Source organism: Acinonyx jubatus, chromosome B1 (assembly GCF_027475565.1).
Source record: "Acinonyx jubatus isolate Ajub_Pintada_27869175 chromosome B1, VMU_Ajub_asm_v1.0, whole genome shotgun sequence".
Classification (NCBI taxonomy): domain Eukaryota; kingdom Metazoa; phylum Chordata; class Mammalia; order Carnivora; family Felidae; genus Acinonyx; species Acinonyx jubatus.
This window is the reverse complement of record NC_069382.1, coordinates 163,612,887-163,625,562: the sequence shown is the minus strand read 5'-3', so window position 1 is coordinate 163,625,562 and position 12,676 is coordinate 163,612,887.

Genomic DNA, 12,676 nt, shown 5'->3' with positions numbered 1-12,676 from the left:
CGAGTGCTTGGACACAAGGTCTTTTTATTTAACATAGTTATTTTACTTTATTTCATTTCATTTGACATATTTATATCTTTAAATGCTATAATATTTATTTTTTTTATTTTTTAAATGTTTATTTATTTTTGAGAAAGAGAGTATGAGCAGGGGAGGAACAGAGAGAGAGGGAGACACAGAATCCAAAGCAGGCTCCAGGCTCCAAACTGTCAGTACAGAGCCCAACTCAGAGCTTGAACTCAAAGTACCATGAGATCATGACCTGAGCAGAAGTTGGACGTTTAACTGACAGCCATCCAGGCACCCCAAAATGATTTAATATTTTTCGTTTTGTCAGTTTTTTAGTTCCATGACGTTGGTTTTATGGCTTACCATTATCAGGTACAAGTATGGCCTGGTATGTTCCATAATATTCTTCCAATCTAATGCAAAACATGAACTTTCTCCTTGGATTTTTCTGGTAGATTTTTTTTTAAGTATCTCATGTTTTAAAAGTTAATCCAATACAAAAAAAACAGTATCAAAGACACAGAACTTTTACACTACATTTTAACAATGAACTATATATCATGAAACGCAAAGCTTCAAAATTATTCAACATTAACAAATTAATTAAAAGTATTTTTCATGTCATGATATGGAAATTTTGGAATTATTAAGAGATTTTATTTTACACAGAATAAATTTAAGTAACAATACTTTACCAGAATTTGCTTGTTAGCTTTCTAATTGTAAGATCTCTGGCCTTTAAAGAGTTAAAACCTCTAAAAGAATTGAAGAGCTGTATTACAAAGCTGTAATCATCAAGACAGTATGATACTGGCACAAAAACAGACACCCAGATCAATAGAACACAATAGAGAACCCCGAAATGAACCCATAAATGTATAGCCAACTAATCTTTGACAAAGCAGGAAAGAATATCCAATGGAATAAAGACAGTCTCTTCAGCAAGTGGTTCTGGGAAAACTGGACAGCGACATGCAGAAGAATAAACCTGGACCACTTTCTTACACCATACACAAAAATAAACTCAAAACGGATGAAAGACCTAAATGTAAGACAGGAATCTATCAAAATCCTTGAGGAAAAAGCAGGCAAAAACATCTTTGATCTTGGCTGCAGCAACTTCTTACTCAACAGGTCTCCAAAGGCAAGGGAAACAAAAGTGAAAATGAACTATTAGGACCTCATCAAAATAAAAAGCTTCTGCACAGCAAAGGACACAATCAGCAAAACTAAAAGGCACATGATGTAATGGGAGAAGATATTTGCAAACGACATATCAGATAAAGGGTTAGTATCCAAAATCTATAAAGAACTTATCAAACTTAACACCCAAAAAACAATTCAGTGAAGAAATGGGCAAAAGACATGCATAGACACTTCTCCAAAGAAGACATCCAGATGGCCAACTGACACATGAAAAAATGCTCAACATCATTCATTATCAAGGAAATACAAATCAAAACCACAATGAGATACCACCTCACACCTGTCAGAGTGCCTAACATTAACAACTCAGGCAACAACAGATGTTGGCGAGGATGCGGAGAAAGAGGATCTCTTTTGCACTGCAGGGGGGGAATGCAAACTTGTACAGCCACTCTGGAAAACAGTATGGAAGTTCCTGAAAAAATTAAAAATAGAACTACCGTATGACCCAGCAATTGCACTACTAGTTATTTATCCAAGGGATACAGGTATGCTGTTTCAAAGGGGCACATGCACCCCAATGTTTATAGCAGCACTATCAACAATAGCCAAGTACGGTTAGAGCCCAGATGTCCATCGATGGATGAGTGGATAATGAAGATGTGGTATATATATACAATGGAGTATTACTCGGCAATCAAAAAGAATGAAATCTTGCCATTTGCAACTACATGGATGGAACTGGAGGGTATTATGCTAAGCGAAATTAATCAGTCAGACAAAGACAAATAACATATGACTTCACTCATATGAGGACTTTAAGATACAAACAGATGAACATAAGAGAAGAGAAGCAAAAATAATATAAAATCATGGAGGGGGGCAAAACATAAGAGACTCTTAACTATGGAGAGCAAACAGAGGGTTGCTGGAGGGGTTGTAGCAGGGGGGATGGGCTAAAAGGTTAAGGGGCATTAAGGGATCTACTCCTGGAATCATCATTGCACTATATGCTAACCAACTTGGATGTAAATTAACAAATAAATTAATTTAAAAAATAAAAGAATTGAACTATGGCATATTAGAAGGTACACACAAACAAAGCCCTGTGGATAGAACATGCCTAGTGCTTCTCTCTTTTAAGGTGGTCTATGTCCCTCTTTTGCAATGATTGACACTGATGACACAGAACTGTAATTTTCCTTGTTAAGAGAAGACTTTCTCCTATTTTCCAACAGAGATATTACAAAGTAGCCAGCATATGGTGAGAGTAGCTGTGCTGTTAGCACAGAGCCTGCCTGGGATTCTCTCTCTCCTTCTCTTTCTGCCTCTCCTCCACTCTCTCTGTCTCTCCAAATAAATAAACTTAAAAAAATTAAAAAATAAACAAAGTAGCAAGAATTAAACAATTCCAGATAACTCAAGATCATATTACATATTTATTTTATAATTTATTTTATTTCCCTTTTAAAAATATTCTACCTGGTCTAGATGATGGGTTTAGCCTGTCCAACTGATATATTTTAATTCCATTCTTTCAATGGACACACTTTAATTCTATTTCCCCACAGATCAAGCAAGAAAATAGCAAATGCTCAAAGATTGCCACTCAGCTTGGTTTATGGAACTTCCAATAGTCTCCACCCACATGTCTCTTCTCTAACACAATGGACAAAAATAAACTTTGGCTATAAACTTACTGATAGCCAAAACAAAAGGGGAAACTAATGCTAGAAATTACTCAGTAGAGAAATATTTTTTTCAGAGATTAAATTTTAATAGGAATTGGTTATAAATTAATTTTCTCATTGTCATTGGGGAACATTTTCTAATGTTGCTTTCTGGTAATGTCTTTGGAAATAATTTTGTGTCAAGTCTGAAAGTGATTTTCTTATTACCATTCCTTGTACTAATTAAAAAAGTCAAGATTTTGCTATTAAATATTATTCCTGCAAAATGATTCTGTGAGGATCTATACTTCTATTCAGTTATGTACTCAATTGAAGAACATGCCTTACAATAAGAGAGCATGGGAGGACTCTTCAGCACCTCTACACAAACTTCTCTATATATAACTTCTCTCTAAGCTTTTGATGGGTCCTGGAGTGCAGACAATTTGAGTTTATATTTTCTGACAAGTATTCTAAGTGCTTTTTTTCTTTGTAAGTTATAATCAAATTATACGCTCTATAAAGAAAAGAAGTGTATAGGAGATTTGACATTTTTATATAAAATCTAAACATTTGTGGAGAGTCAGTAAAATGAATTAAAAACCTCATACTGAAGTATATAACATATTAAGGTGTTTTCTGGGTTCAGACCTTGTCAAATAATCAGTAGCAGGTTTTAATTTCTTTGAAACTCGAATTAAAACGTTCACAAGCAATGAAGGAGAAAATGTGAAAAAAAATTGCTATGGCATTGGCATCTAAGAAAAATAGATAAAGCATAAACCTGACAAAGGAAAGTAGGATTGTAATTTTAACATTTATTGAAGTAGTATTTAAGGAAAAAATGGTATATGAACAAGGATTATTTTATATTAATGAATAATATAATACTAATGTGAACATAATGGTCTCGAACTTTTATGCCCTGAATAGCAGGTCTTTGACACACCGCTATCAATCTTTGTCAGGTCAAGTACATAAAAAAAATCATTTAAGCCTTGCTTTAAAAATTCAGATAAAAATTTGAATGAAGGAAAACAAACATGGTATATATATTATTTTCAAATAGATAAGGGCTATATATGAGTTTCCTATTATATTTGCATGGTTAGAGTACAGAGATATATAAAGAATAGTTATCCAATGGTTACAAGACCTTACTAGAGGATTTATTTTGAGTAAATGAACAGTTAACAGGCAAATAGACATTTGAGGAACATTTGCACTGTGATATATGGGATGGATAAGAGAGGACAGAGGCTGAAAGGAAAATCAAAAGGATTTTTGATCTGTTGCAGTGGTGCTTTAATGAACCATGATGGCTGATACCGGGTTATAGAAGATCTGAAAAATATTGTAAAGGAATCACGGGTAGATTGCCATGGACTACGTGAGACCAGAAGACAATATTTTATAAATCAATGGGAAATTTAAATGTGATTTTTGTTTATAATTAAAAATCTCCTTTTTATTACAATCAGTTCCCACCAACTTTAGTTCTGATTCACCTGCACATCTATCTTCCTCCAGATCCTGAAACATCTATATCTGATTACTTTATCCTGTTAGAAATTATGCAGGGATGAGAAGTTAATTTGGCCAGTGAATTCTTCAGGGTCTCCTTCATTTAACCGGTAGAATACCACATTACACAAGATGAAAAGAATTTCTTATATGATATTTTGCCACAGATGTTTTTCACCAATTATCCTGAAGATACAAATTGACAAAAATGCAGTTCTTGTGAAAATAACTCATGAGTTTACCATCAGAGGTAGCTGAAAATAATTTTAAAACATATGATTATATGGTAACTCTAACAATTTGAGGAACCATCAGACTTTTTTCCAAAGTGGTGGCACCATTTTACATTCCCATTAGCAATATATGAAGCTTCTGATTGATGTACCACAGTTTGACAATATTGGTTATCATCGGAATTTTTAGTTACAGTCATTCTAGTGGGTGTGATGTTGTGTCTCATTGTGGTTTCGATTTTCATTTTCCTGATGACCGAATGATGTCAAAACATGTTTTCATGTGCTTAGTGACCATTTTGTATATCTTTTTTAGATAAATGTCTGTTCACATTCTTTGCTCCTTTTTGATTTCGTTATTTATCCTTTTATTATTGAGTTATAAGAGTTATTTATGTATTAGACTCAGGTTGCTTATCAGAGATATGATTTGAAAATATTTTCTCACATTCTATGGATTGTCTTTTCACTTTCTTGACTGAGGCCTTTGAAGCATCCCACTATTAGGTATATATCCGAAATAAGTGAAAATATCTGTCCCCACAGAAAGTGTGCGCAAATGTCTATAGAAACATTACTCATAATAGCCCCAATTTGGAAACAAACCCAAAGTCCATCAGCTGATGAATAGATAAACAAATGTGGTATGTTCATACAATGGTATATTATGAATAAAGTCTTAACATATGCTATAACATAGATGAATCATGAAAACAAAGACCACATAGAATATATTTCCAATTATGTGAAATGTCCAGAATAGGCAAATTTATAGAGACTGAAATTAAAATGATGGTTTCTTAGGGATAGGGGATAAGAGGATGATAGATAAAGGTCATGGTGTTTCTTTTTCAGATTATGAAATGTTGTATTATTGACTGTGGTGGTGATTGTACATATCTTGGAATATGCTGCAAATCATTGAATTGTATAGTTTAAGTGGATGAATTGCATGGTATGTAAATTGTATCTCAGTAAAGATGTTGTTAAAATAAACCTGCATAATCAGGTTGAGGTTATCATAACCCTGGTTTTGCCTAAGTTTATGTAGCCTAAAGTCATTAATAATTTATGCTTACTTAGTTGTGTATTTATATACCCGCAAGGATTTATTAACAGATCTGCTAGACTGAGTGACTCTGACAATTACATGCACTGTTCTGCTTCTCAGCGTAGGCTGTCAGGAACACAGCCCAGTAGTTTACAATAAGAGTTGTTAACTCCTGGGCGTTATGGAAATTTTGAGAAACTAAATGTTCAAAGATCTCCAGAATAATTACACTTAAGTGTATTTTTAACATATGATTTACTCTATTACTTTGGAAAATGAGTTTTTAATGTTTATTTATTTATTTTGGGGGAGGGCAGAGAAAGAGGGGGAGAGAGAGAATCCCAAGCAGGCTCCATGATCACTGCGGAGCCTGACTCAGGGCTTGGCCTCACAACCCTGGGATCATGACCTGAGCCGAAATCAGGAGTCAGAGCTCAACCAACTGAACCACCCAGGCATCCCAGAAAATGATTTTTTTTTAACACAAGCACAGAAAAATATGGCCTTCACACTTATTTATATTTTCTTATAAAAATAAGTTTCCACTGGCTGAAAAACAAAGACAAGATTATGCAAAAATACAAAATCAAGTTTGGTTCAACTAAGAAAGTGATTTCAATTATGCTAATCTTTGGTTTTGCTTTCATACTAATGCATAATAAGAAAAATGAGAATTCATAAGAATTAAAATCATATCTCATACCACATATTTTTGTTTAGAATAAGTACATAAATACCTTCAGGACATGGACAAAAATCATGGTTTCCTATGAGCAATTTCCAAATTAAAGAAAGAGACAGGCACATGCATGTTTTGCTTATCTGGCTCATGAAAATCCTGGAAACAATCCATGGACTTTCTATACTCAGCAACTTTTTAAGAGAGAGAAAATCCTGGTTTCTGGCCAAGGAATACTTTTTCTTACTTCCAGGATCAATGCTTCTTAAGTAAGATTTATCTACTAGAATCTACTAAAACCCAATTGAACATTATTAGGTCCTTCTTCCTCTGAAGGAGAGGGATCTTCTCCCAGTCTCAAGAATAGCTTATCACTGTTTATTTCTACTTAAATACTTCTTAGATGCATTGCACATGTAAATAATGATAAGTGATTATTCTGGTCTCTTCTTATCTGTTCTTCTAATATGTATGAGAAAAGACCCATCTCTAATACATGATAGAGTAATTAAGAGCATGCATTTAAGTCCATAATCTTTCCACAACACCATGTCCCATTAAACCATAAGTATATCTCCAAATAGGATTTTTTTTTCCATTTCATGGATATCAATCCTTTACAGAATAAAGAAAAATTAAATTAAATTGTTTAGATGAGAATTATGAGAGCATAACCATCAAGAAAAGAGGAAGTAAAAATGTAATAAGACAAGCAGAGAGCACAAAGCTAAAGAGGGCAGAAATGAATATGCCTTGTGTTTGTATCTGTGAGAGTTATTGCATCATCCACTTTATTTTTCCATTTTGTGCAGAGAAATCATAATTTGAGTGAAAGCTTTAAATAAGACTGATTGAATATGAACCTAAATTATTCTATAATACCTGAAGAATCAAAGGATTAAAATACTTAGAATGGAATTTAGGAAATAGAAAGACTCTAATCTTATAATTAAAATGTTTAAAAATGTTAAATTGAGGAATCATCTAGCTATGCATGCTTTGGTATTTAATTTCTTTTTTCAAGCTTCATATCCACAAAAGTAATCCAAAATACAATTGGAGGAAGATTAAGTATGCTAGAGCTTCACAGAAAAGGATCCTTCTGGGAAATAGCAGGTGTCTTATTTTGTTTTTCTTCTTTAGACTGTTTTTCAGAGTTACTGAAATTGAACACTTAGATATTATATATTCAGGAGAAGCCATCAAGTTCTTTTTAATTAGGTCCACGGATGACCCCTAAAATAAACACACATGGACACAAATGATCTAGAAAAAGCCATTGATGTAAAACTATGCTACTTGGTACTTATTCAACAAAGAAGGAAGTATTCACATACTTTGACACCAAAAGCATGTTTAAAATATTGGAAAACTAAAAGAAATTTTAAAAATAAGTCCCCTCATAAAGCTGCCACCATAACACAAAAATGGTTTTCATTTCTTTTTATTTATTTCCCAAAATTAATCATATGAATATTCCTTTTATATCATTGTAATTTTGTGTGTTTGTATGGATAGGTTCTTAGTGAGATTTTTTCAACAAATCAGTTATTATTATTCTTTTTAATATTTATTTATTATTGAGAGAGAAAGGGAGAGAGCCCGAGCGTGAGTGGGGGAGGGGCAGAGAGAGAGAGAAGGCGACAGAATCTGAAACAGGCTCCAGGCTCTGAACTGTCAACACAGAGCCCGATGCAGGGCTCAAACTTGGGAACGGTGAGATCATGACCTGAGCTGAAGTTGGACGCTTAACCAACTAAGCCACCCAGGCGTCCCTCAACAAATCAATTATTATATGAAGATTTTTCTTCTAATTTCCTACCTTCATATTTATGTTCCTTGAGGCTTCAGAAAATCACCTAGAAGGGAAGCATTTACTTTACAGTTTACTGTACAATTTTCTTGTTAAATGATGCCCATTTATTTTTTTATTGGGAATAATTCTTTAAGACCCATATTCAGACACAAAGAATATGGTTTCTTAACAGTTAACATTCATTTGCCTCTGAGCATGTTTCAGACATGGTGCTAAATTCTTTTCAGTTATTTATACATTTGTTCATGACACTCATATTAAATCATGCTATTGTTATACAAATTATACAGATAAGAAGGCTGAGATCTATAGATACTGAGTACCTTGCCCACAGTGGTGACACCGAAGTTCAGATGGAACCAGACCTAAAAATAAGTATGACTCCTGAATCTCTACATTTCAACTGCTATGTTATATGGTATATTTAAAAAGTAGAGATTTTTAAGATCCAAAAAGTGTTTACAGACTACCTTCAAAACAATGGCACCGAATTGCAAAGTTTCTAGTAATATTTGAATATACTATGTCTTATGAAGAGGTACTACCAGAGTAGCTGAATAATAGATCAAAGAAAGAGTTCTGGTAACTACAGATAGAAAATTGACCTACTTTGAATTACTGGATACATGGAAAGGAATAACAGTTCTTACATGCATTTGAGATTACCAGTTAGATGATGCTATCCCTTTGGGGAACCTAAAGGTGACTGGCTAACAGATATTGTGACTCCAGAGAAGAATATTCTCAGTTGGCTCTAAGTCTGATGTACAACTGAATTTTAAATATTAAAAGGTGATGGCAGTATTAGGAGCTAAAACCAGGATTGTTTTATGGGATGTTACTAGTAGGAAAGAGAAACTGAGGAACTCATAGGACCATAGCAAAGAAAGCATTATGGTACCTGAACTTTCACATATTAGAACTTTTACATATTAGACTTTCATATTAGACATGGTTGGTTAAAAGTGATAGAACTCAATCCAAGCTGGCTTTTAAAAAGTGATATTTAATTGTTCCTCCAACTCCAAGCAGGAATTTAAACAATATATTCAGGACTACTTTTTACTCTCTCCTATTCCCATTTTGTTTTCTTTCCTGTTATCTGCTCTGTTTTCATTTTCTCAGTTCATTCCTAGACCTCTAAGTGTAGCCCAAATTGGCTTTGAGTCACAGGCCCACTGTAAAATGTCAGCAAGCTAACTCCAGCCAACATATACAGACTGACACCGGTGGGTAGGCAGTTTCCAGAAGTAAATTGTTAGACAAGAACTTAGAGGTTGGAGAAACAAAAAACAGTGCATGCACACCTTCTGGTCCTTTCTTTACAAATTCTGTTTTGATTCCAGTACGTTCCTCACATAATTGTTCAAATGAAGATACTAATCATTTTATTCTCTTCTTTAAAATCCTTCATTTAGTAGATCATGTTTTTTTTACTTTTAAAAATATTTTTAATGTTTATTTTTTAGAGAGAGAGACAAACAGAGTACAAGTGGGGGAGGGGCAGAGAGAGAGGGAGACACAGCATCCGAAGCAGGCTCCAGGCTCTGAGCTGTCAGCACAGACCCCTATACGGAAATCGAACCCATGAACCCTGAGATCATGAGTCAGACTGTGAGCCTACGTCAGACACTTAACCAACTGAGCCACCCAGGCAGCCCTGTAGATCATGTTTTTTCATTCATTCAATTAATCTTTTTTTTTTTTAATCCAACAGAGCATCTTCCAAGCAGAAACCTATCATCCTTCAGATTAAGAACTCTAACATTTAGTCCAGCTTCATTTTCAGCTGTTCCTTGCCCTACATTCTACATCAACACAACAGGCATCACTTTGCTGCTATGGCACATTTACCTGCCCTGCTCTTTCCACCAGTTACCTCTTACTCGTCTCCTAAGCCTCTAAGGTACCGCAGGCATTCTCTTTACACATTCTGCATACTGGGGCAAGAGGAGAGGTGAGCATTCAGTGAAATCACAGATTTGGAGAGCTCTGCTCTTTCTTTCTGTCATTAGTGAATGCATAGCCATAAAGTAAAAAATTCAGCTCTTCAAAGGATGCAGAATAAGCTGTCTGCTGTCCATGAGAATCACTGTGGACTGCTGGCTCCATCGCTTTACTCTTCTAGGCTCTTTGGCTTCCATCAGCTTTTGAACCTAGTCTGATCTCAGTCTTTCTATTTCTGCGATTGCCTGTCTCTTATTTGAGCATTTCTATTACATTAGCCTGGCATTTGGCTCGGGTCAGATCAAGAATTCTACCTCTGCTCTCTGAAATGAGTATGCTTTCCCAAAACTTCAATTTAGATATTAATATGGTGGATGATAACATTTCAATGCTTCAGTAAGTTTTTAAATATGTAAATTAAAATACTTACTATATTAATAATATCAGATTATTTATTTAAAGTCAAGTCTTTATCCTCAAAGTAATAAATGTTTATCAATCCATATACCATATTATCGGAAAAAAATGAATAAACTATAGAGAATTGTTACAGGCACCTACTTACATGATATAGGAATGAAATAAGCTTTTGTAACAAGCTAAAATTGTTTATTCTGTACCTTTATTAATAAGTATATTTGCATTCATCTTCCGTCTACAGAAATGAAAGAATTTTAAAAAAATCAAATGTAACTGTGTAGTTTTATAGTGATGTTTCTCTTACAATGATACTTTATATTCCTTTTAGAATATTTTTTATTGAATGAAATTCTATATTAACAGAAAATCTTAAGCCTTTTTGGAAAAAGATTTCTCTATTTGTCCAAATCTATGACTGTGTGAATAGCTTTGTATTATTTGTTTGGATTTTAATTACTTTTTTCAAATTTCAACTTATTTAGGTTTTAGTTTTGAAATTAACTAGTTATTGCAATTCCATGCATACTTTGTAAATGACATACCATTTTATTTTTATAATTCTGGAAGTTAGATGTTTATTGTAATCTTTGAAACGTGAATGTTAAAAATCAGGTCTAACTCCAGGGGTGTTTGGGTGGCTGAGTCATTTGTGTCTGATTCTTGATTTTGGCTCAGGTTGTGATCTTGTGGTTTGTGAGATCCAGTCCGACATCCAGCTCCTCTAAGACAGTGCAGAGCCTGCTTGGGATTCTCTCTCCCTCTCTCTGCTCCTCCCTTGCATACGTGCATGTGTGCATGTGCACTCTCTTTCTGAAAATAAATAAATAAATAAACTTTAAAAAATCAGTTCTAACTCCATCATTCATATTCTTAATACCATAAGAGGTATCTGACATCAAACCTTTATGATATATCTAAGAAATTATTTGCATACATATATATGGTAATGCATATATGTAGCATAGTTAAAATAAAAATATATGTTTATAGATTGAAATTGAAATCAGGTAAGTGAAGTTATTTAAATAAAGTCATAAAATGAGATCGAGTCAGAGCTGGAAGTAGAGTTTGTATCTCCAAATTGTTAGTCAAATCTCCCTTTCATACTGCAAGTTGCTATTCAATAATAAATAATCAAAGGAATCTATGTTCTTTGGTAGGTAGCCATTTTAAATACTATTCATTATTCGCTATTGCATTTCATTTTAACTCTAAATATCAGTGCTCTGAAGTGGACAAACGGTGAAACTATCTACTTGCAGCTGAAATGCAAGATTTGGCATAATCTAAAACAAAATGAATTTGAAAATCTATAAGCACTCATACCCTTAATTGACTCTTATTCTGTCTGTTACTCTTTTCTTTTTCTCAGGCACACAAACACACACATTTATTCACACATTACACACACACACACACACACACACACACACACACACACACACCACAAACACACTATGACTATAAGAACTAATCTTGCTAGCATGTTTTAAAGGAATTCTTTAATGCCTCTAAATTCTCATTTAAAATATTTTCTCTGCTTTAATTACTTAATTAACCAACGGTCTGGCTTTGTAACATTTCATTGATTATTTATAATGACAATAATCATGACAGGCAGGTATGACAAAAATAATGAAGATGACTCTGCAGTGATTCTTATAAAGTAAAACATAAGGACCATTTTTGGATAGGCCAAAATAATATGTCAACGTAATTTCTATATAAATTAACTCCAATCATTTTTATACTCTTTGCTTATCTTTCCAGGTAGATTGTTTTAATGCAGTCTCATACATTTCAGTATAACATCCATCTTTGCCAAGTTGCAGTTTCACTTAATTCTATATGTGATTAGAGAGTAGAATATTTTAACATTGCAGAGTCAGATAATTAAAGTTTTAAAATATTTTATTGACTATGATATCATTTTATCTATTTGTAAAAATCTTTGATCCCATGGAATTAAATTACATATTTCATAAGATAATTACATTTTAGAACTAATTATAAGAAGGAAAATCTATTTTAGTGTGTAGCTGCATTTACCTGTATTATGGAATGATTTAGGAAACAGGTATTCTGTAATTATTCCAATATTCTTTAAAGAATTCAATTTTTCTACTTTATCCAGAATCCAGCATAACTGATCATGTGTTTTGGCTCTATTCTTAATCTTAT